This window comes from Mus pahari, chromosome 23 (assembly GCF_900095145.1).
Source record: "Mus pahari chromosome 23, PAHARI_EIJ_v1.1, whole genome shotgun sequence".
Lineage (NCBI taxonomy): Eukaryota > Metazoa > Chordata > Mammalia > Rodentia > Muridae > Mus > Mus pahari.
Window position 1 is genome coordinate 2,930,367 of NC_034612.1, and position 8,306 is coordinate 2,938,672.

The window sequence follows — 8,306 nt, forward strand, 5'->3', positions numbered from 1 at the left end:
GGCTCTCTGCAGCCTCAGTGCCCAGGACTGGACCCCAGGACAGCCAGGGTGAACAGCAGGCCACAGCAGGCAGGAGAAAAAGACGGACCAAGCGGCCATCAAATGGGCCAGGTCTTTGGAAACCATCCCAGACCGTGAGGCTGACTATTGTGTGCTTACCGTGTTCTTGGCTTGCAGCGTGGACCCTGGCAGTCTCTCTTAGCCCCAGGGGGCAGAGACCTAGGACTCAGGCTCTGCAGACTTCTGCTCACCAGCATTGGTGTATGGGCGTGCACACACATACACTGTCCTGCACACACCTGTCCCCGACCGACCCTCTCCTCCCTCATGACGTGCCCTGGCACACTGGTGTGAGGTCCAACAGCTTCTGCTCTGTATCTAACCCACATCATCAGGACGTGGGACTTGGTCCACTTCGTGGGGATGCCCCAGTATACCCGATGGGTCCCTTCCCTCTCTCAGAGCTGCCCACTCCTTAGTTCCCAGCCCACACAAACAGCTGGGACCCAGCCTCATGCTCAGACCCACAGACAATACAGTTCACCAGCTCCGTCTGTGGCTGGGCCTAGTTGGCAGGCTTGGGTCCTGGAGGTCACCCTCCCTACCCTCGAGTGAGCCGGACGTGGGCCGTGCACGCCCATGCACGCCCACGCACGCCCAGAGAGACCCGAGGTTGCACCTTCTTCCTCCACAGAGTGCACTTCCCCTGCCTCACCCAGTCCAGTACAAACCTGCTTCCAGGACCAGCCGTCCCCAGACTGGCGTGCCTCCAAGGCTTGTCTATTTATGGGCGTGTTCTGTTGGCCCAGCAAATTATGGGATGCTGAGATAGCACCCTGTCCGCCCGATCCTATCCGGGCCATTTCATCCTAATGGCGAGCCCGGGGAGGCCCCTAAGGCCAGTCACCTCCGGCGTAACTCTGATGACTTCCTGGGGACCGGCGGCCTTTGCTGGCTTTGTGGGATGCAGGCCAGACTACACATGTCGATGATGATTGTGTTCAACAACGATGAAGACCGTGGTCAAAAGAGGCCACGTCAATTACTTGGGGGTCATAAAGCTGTTTGCTATAGGCTCAGATCCCCAAGTCAGCCTACAGCCCGATTTTGGATCCTTGGGGTGCCATTTTACAGATTCCACAACTGAGGCAAATCACTGAGTTCTCGCAGTCAGAGCTACAAATTGGACTGGGTTTCGGTGTATGAGTATGTATTGTGTGTGTGGCTGAGCCTGTGTGCACACAGACGCCAGAAGAGGAGGCTGGTGTCCCGCTTTACCCTGCTCTGCTGAATTCCCTTGAGACAGGGTCCCTCGCTGAACCTGGAGCTAGACCCACAGCCAGCCCCAGCAATCTTCCTGTCTCCATTCCCAACCACTGACACAAAGTTTCACTGTGTAGCCCTGGCTGTCCTGGAACTCACTCTGTAGACCAGGCTGACCTTGAACTCAGAAATCCACCTGCCTCTGCTTCCCAAGTGCTGGGATTAAAAGCGTGTGTCATCACTGCCCAGTTCACCACTGGCTTTTCGTGGGGGTGCTGGAGATTTAAACTCTGCTCCTTGTGTTTGCACGACCACTTAGCCGTCGTCCCAGGCCCATAAACAAATGTACTGGTTATCACTAAGTCACTGTGAACAAAATGTCTGACAGAAACAAGGGTGGACAGTTTATTTTGGCTGGAAGTTTCAGACGGCTCAAGCCAAGGCTGCTGGTCGCCACATATTTGTAGAGTGTGTCGTGGCATGGGGTGTGTAGTAGACAAAGTTCTTTGCTTTGTGGCAAGACACGAAGAAGGGGAGGCAGACACGGGAAGGGGGCAGGGACAGAACAGAACGCTCTGAAAGACCAGCTCCCAGCCGCTTCTTCCAGTCAGACCAGCTCCTAAAAGCTCTAGTTTCCAAAAATGGCACTTCTGTGTGTCTGGGAGCCAGATGCTCTACGCATGAGATTGTGGGGGACATCCTGTGATAATACAGGGTCTCTTCTTTCTGTAGCTCTGAGGCGGTATGCTGGCTTAGCACAAGGGAGGCCCGTGTTCCTCCACACAGATCAACAACCCACAGGTCATCACTGACATGGGGAACAGAGGCAGGAGGATCAGGAATTCAAGAGTAGCCTCGGCTCCATTGCAGGTTTGACGACAGCTTGAGCTGTCTGGATGAGAGGTCATGTGAGCACAGCACACAGCACATGACTGTCACTTGATCCTGTTCCCCCAGGACCCTGCCTACCACTGATCACACCAATGGCCACTTTCTGCCACTGGTGATGGAGCCAGTTGTCACTGGCTGGGCGGTGCTGCAAACAGCGTGGCACCCCCTCCACACCAAATCATCCTGAGCACTCCGTCATCTCAGCTTTTCTGTCTGCCCTTCTGCACCACTGCTGTTCAGAGCCACATGCTCTTAGCAAGGGTAGAGTCACTTCTTGGGGGTGGGAGGGGGAATAGGAGGCTGTCCGGTGAGGGACGGGGGTGGGGCTGCTGATCAACATCTCCACCAAGGCTGTTAACCACAGTGCTGGACAGTGAGTTTAGTCATCAGAGAGGAGGGAGCTTCAATTAAGAAAATGGCTCCACAAGATTGGACTGTAGACATGCCTGTGTCAATTAGTGATTGATAGGGGGAGGGCCCCACCCACTGTGAGTGGAGCCATCCCTGGGCTGGTGGGCCTGGGTTCTATAAGAAAGCAGGCTGAGGGGCTCAATGGTTAAGAGCACTGACTGCTCTTCTGAAGGTCCTGAGTTCAAATCCTAGCAACCACATGGCGGCTCACAACCATCCGTAGTGAGATCTGATGCCCTCTCCTGGGGTGTCTGAAGACAGCTACAGTGTACTTACATATGATAAATAAATAAATCTTTGGGCCAGAATGAGCAGAGGTCCTGAGTTCAATTCCCAGCAACCACATGATGGCTCACAACCTTCTGTACAGCTACAGTATACTCATATACATAAAATAAATAAATAAATCTCAGAGAAAGAAAGAAAGAAAGAAAGAAAGAAAGAAAGAAAGAAAAGAAAGGAAGAAAGAAAAAAGAAAGAAAGAAAGAAAGAAAGAAAGAAAGAAAGAAAGAAAGAAAAGAAAGGAAGAAAGAAAGAAAGAAAGAAAGAAAGAAAGAAAGAAAGAAAGAAAGAAAGAAAGAAAGAAAGAAAGAAAGAAAGAAAGGCTGAGCAAGTCATGGGGAGCAAGCCAGTAAGCAGCACCCCTCCATGGCCTCTGTATCAGCTCCTGCTTCCAGGTTCCTGCCCTGTGTGAGTTCCTGCCCTCACTGCTTTTGATGATGAACTGTTACATGGAACTGTGAGTGACCAAGAAACCCCCCAACTTTCCACCCCAATTTTATTTTGATCATGGTGTTTTATCATAGCAATAGTAACCCTAACTAAGATAACCACAATGAGTAGGCTACTGATTAGCATCTATGGGGATTAAAATTGATTGTCAACTTGACAGGATCTAGAATCACCCACAGGAGCTGCCTCTGGGCACACCTGTGAGGGATTTCCCAGCAAAGGTTAAGTGAAATGAGGAAATCCATTGTAATGATTAGCTTTAAATTTAAGCATGGCAAAACCTGGGCTCTCAATTGAGGGATCATATACTCTGGGTTGCCCACAGCACATCTGTGGGAACTGTCTTAATTATATTAATTGATGTGATGTGGTTTGAATATGCTTGTCCTAAGGAGTGGCACTATGTAGCATTGTTGGAGTGGGTGTGGCCTTGCTGGAGTGGGTGTGGCAATGTTGGAGTAGGTGTGGCAATGTTAGAGTAGGTGTGGCCTTGTTGGAGTAGGTACTGGCCTTGTTGGAGAAAGTTTGTTGCTGTGTGAGGTCCTGTGCTCAATCTATGCCCAGGGCAGAAGAGAGCCTCCTCCTGGCTGCCTGCAGATCAAAATGTAGAACTCTCAGCTCCTTCAGCACCATGTCTGCCTGCACACTGCCGTAATTCCTGCCATGATGGTAATGGACTGAACCTCTGAAACTAACCAGCCCCAGTTAAATGTTTTACTTTATAAGAGTTACTTTGGTCATGGTGTCTCTCCAAAGCAATACAACCCTAAGACCTATACTAAATGTGGGTGGTACCATTCCCTAGGCAGAGTTTCTTAAGCTGCTGAGGGTTGAGAGACTGAACTGAGCAAGAACAAGAAAAGCTGTCTCCATCTCTCTCTGCTCTTGATCGTGGCTGTGGGTAGCTGAAGTTCCGACGTCCCCGCTGATGGACTGACCCTGGGATTATAAGTCAAATAAATCCTTTCTCTCCAGACCGCTCCATGTCAGTGTTTTATCACAGCAACAGAAGTGAAACGAGGACTCCCACCTTTAAAATGGGCTGCCCGGACAGAATGGCATCTAAGGAACAAATGTTTGCATCTGCCTGACTGCTGCTCTCCGCCACGGCGGCCACCGTTCCTCGCTGGCATCAGAACCCAACTTCTTCAGCCTTCTAACACAGACTGCAGACCAGTGGCTTTCCAGCAATCCCCCAGGCCTTCGGCTCCAGACAAGGGCCACTGAGGGCGACAGCATCACGGCTGAGTAATACCCATCCTCAACTTCTCTGGTGTGAAGACTCCCTAATTGTCAGGTTGCCCGGGTCACGTTATGAAAGCCAACCTAATAAATGACCTTTGAATACACATCCATGCTGCCATGTCCTCTAGAAAACCCTGAGCATTCCTGAGCAGACTGTTAACCAGCCTTCCCAGACATGTTACCTACTAACATGTCTGGATAGGCTGTTGATTAGCATCCCTGGCTAGTACTCTAATTAGCCTTAACAGCCTGAGACAACAGACTCCCATCTGAGAACGAGTCTCTTTTGAGGGGTGTCCAGGCCAGGATGGGCATCTCCGTAGGGATGTCTTGAGTATAAATCAATGGCGGAGGGCCCGGCTCACTGTGGGCAGGACCAATTCCTGGTTAGGTGGTCCCTACTAGCTAAGCCTGAGTCTATAAACAAACTAGTCCAACCAGTAACCAGAGACTCCCATGGATTCAGTTTCAAATTCCTGCCTTGACGTCCCTCGATTGAAGGGCGGTGGAAGTGTTAGCCAAACAGACCTTTCTTCCCTTTAGCTGCTTTTGGGTATGGGAGTCATCACAGCAACAGAAAACAAAACAAAACAAACAAACTTGAAACAGTTATTAACATCCCTGGCTAGGTTGTTAACTAAACATCCTTGTGTAAGCTACTGTTGCATCTCTAGGTGTCAACTGCATCCCTGGGTAGGTTATTGACTAACATCATTCAGTAAGCTGATTAATTTTCCTGAATACGTTAGCACTTGCCATCCCTGGGTAGGCTGTTGACTAGTTTCCCTGGTAGGCCAGTGCTCTCATCATGGATAGGTTACTATCCTTGCATAGGCTGTTGATTAGCACCCCTGGTATCTATTCATCAATAGCCCCAGCAGCTCCTCCCTCCCATAATAACCAAGGACCCAAGAGATCCCCCGCAGCCTCAGAGTCACCATTGACAGGAAAGCTTTATTTACTACGTTTGGAGTCTGGGTGTGCCCCCTTTGCACATGCAGATTCACCCATTCAGTGCAGTCAGCTGGATTTCTGACTTGTCTGTGCCAAAAAACCTCTTACAGTGACAAAATATAAAAGCACAGGGGACATCCGGCCACTGTGAAGTCCGGGAAGCCCATTTCTTTTGACAGTAAAAATATAGTTTTGTTTTTTTTTATAGATGAATTCTCAGTCACGCAGTTAGGTTCTTCCTGGGACTAGCTACAGTGCCCACCATCTGCTGTCATTCAGAAGTTCTGCAGCTTGTGGACTGGTAAGGCAGCTGTCAGAATGCTGCAGACTGGGATGCGCACCTTGCGAGTCGAGTCCTTCCCCATCTAGATGCACACATCCCAGGTAGGACCCAGAGGAACGGTTAGGAAAATATATCCTATATCATATATATAATTTCCCTTCTCCCACCCCAGCATACAAAGCGCGTTGAGGAGGACCGTCATCATTCTAGAACAGAGTAAGAGTTTGGTACAAACGCCTTCTGTAGATTAATACACAACCTCCGTGAGCCCCATATAACAGGTTCTGTAAGGCGACAGGGGACGACATTTAAACAGCAGATTGTCTCTAGAGGATTAACAGGTTTTTTTTTAGCTGGCTCGGTGCTGCCAGGGATTGTCACAGCACAGGTGACATAAACAGCTGAAGGAGACTCTTGGGTAAAGGATGCAGGCTATGAGGTGTCCTTCACTGTGGGAGCCACAGAGACGAGGGATGCTCTAGGGTGTAATGAGGTGGTCACAAGATAGGGACAGGGACAGAGGAAGCCACATCCTCTTGTCTTCTGCCATGGCTTCAGGCTTTCTGGAACGTGACCTTCCCGAAATGTCAACAGAGGTCCTCCTCTCTTACCGAGGGACCTGAGGCAAGCTCAGAGATGCAGAGTGGGACCTGCAGAGTGGAACCTGGGTATTGGTAGATCCGCTCCCTAGCAACAGGTGATGGGACAAAGGCACAATTGGAGGGCACAGCATCTCTGTTGCCCAAAGGAACTTGCCAGGGCTGAACAGCAACAAGGGGTGGGAGTGGCTTTGCACTTTTCAATCGAGCCTAGATCCAGGGTGTGATCTGTGGGCACCAGGGTGAGTGGCTGTAAAGTCAGGATTGACAGAGCAGCCCTTATCCCTACTCACCCCGAGACACACACACACACACACACACACACACACACACACACACACACACACACACACACAGGACCAGCTGAGTTTCCTTCGGAAATCACACGAGTATTTTTCCAGTCCCTGCTCAGCAGCTAAGTTGAGGACTTGGGTTTATTTCCAATTCTGCTTTAGCAGTTGCTTCCTGGAGGTGGCTGTCTTGTAGAAGGAAAACCGGCATGTAGACAGAACTCCGTGATTGCTCCCTGTCTTAGTCGGGTTTTTTTTTGTTTTTGTTTTTGTTTTTTTCCTGCACAAAACATCATGTCCAAGGAACAAGTTGGGGAGGAAAGGGTTTATTCAGCTTACACTTCCACATTGCTGTTCATCACCAAAGGAAGTCAGGACTGGAACTCAAGCAGGTCAGGAAGCAGGAGCTGATGCAGAGGCCATGGAGGGGTGCTGCTTACTGGCTTGCCTGACTTCCTTTGGTGATCAACAGTGGTTTGGAGGTGTAAGCTGAATAAACCTTTTCCTCCCCAACTTGCTTCTTGGTCATGTTTGTGCAGAAATAGAAACCCTGACTAAGACACTCCCCTACCCTACAAACCCCTCTGATCCCATCTGTCCCTGTATCTGACTGGGCGGGGAGGGGGGGCGTGAGATAGGTTTTACAATAGGTTCCTACTCCCCCAGGACCACCCAGTTTCTCTGCCAGAGCTGAGGACACCCAACAGTGCCACGCCACGCCATTTCACAAGGCAAAGGCCTCTGAGTTTGAGGCCAGCAACTATGGAGGAGAATGCCTATCTGCTGGATGGGAGGGGCGGACCCAAAGGTCAGACGTCAAAATGCTGATGGGCAAAGAGGAGATGATGGAGCCTACATGAGACTGCAAACAGCCAGAGTCACCAGGAGGGAGGGCGGGGGGGAGTGGGACACAGGTGCCTGAAGTACACACACGATTAAGGCATATTAGGTTCCTTTAAACGGAGGGTCCTGGGGAGGCAATCACATGCTACTTGGCCCCAGAACCTCACCTGGTTTTAAAAAGAGGACTCGCTCAGCTTGGCTAAGGATCCAAAGCACGGGCCTCCGCTCTCTGAGCTGCATCAATTCTATAAATGGGGACACAGCCAACTTGCAGCAGGTCACTCCTCACCCAGTGAAACTGTCAGATCTTGGACTTGGGGAGGCGGGAGGGGGGGGGGGAGAGATGTAGAAGCTAGCCCTGGCCAGAGCCTGAGGTCCGTGTGCGGGTCTTCATAAGGAACCAAGCTGATTTCTCATCAGGTGTGAGGGGTTAGCGAAGGAGACAAGGCAAACCCATTCTGACTCTACTGTGCCTTCTGATTCTTAAGATGGGAGCACTCCCTGCCACCCGGGAGCACTCCCTGCCACCCGGGAGCACTCCCTGCCACCCAGGAGCACTCCCTGCCACCTTGGTCTTTATCTACACTAGGCTCCTACTACACAGAAGGAAGGAGTCAAGACGAGTTAGACTCAGATCATGAGCAGAATGTTGCTTTGTTCTGTTTGTGTTTTGTAGCCCAGGCTGCCTTGCCCCTTTCTTATGTAACCAAGGATGTCCTTGGACTTCCGAGCAGTCACTACCCCCTCTCTTCTTCCTCCCTCCTCCTCCTCCTCCTCCTCCTCCTCCTCCTCCTC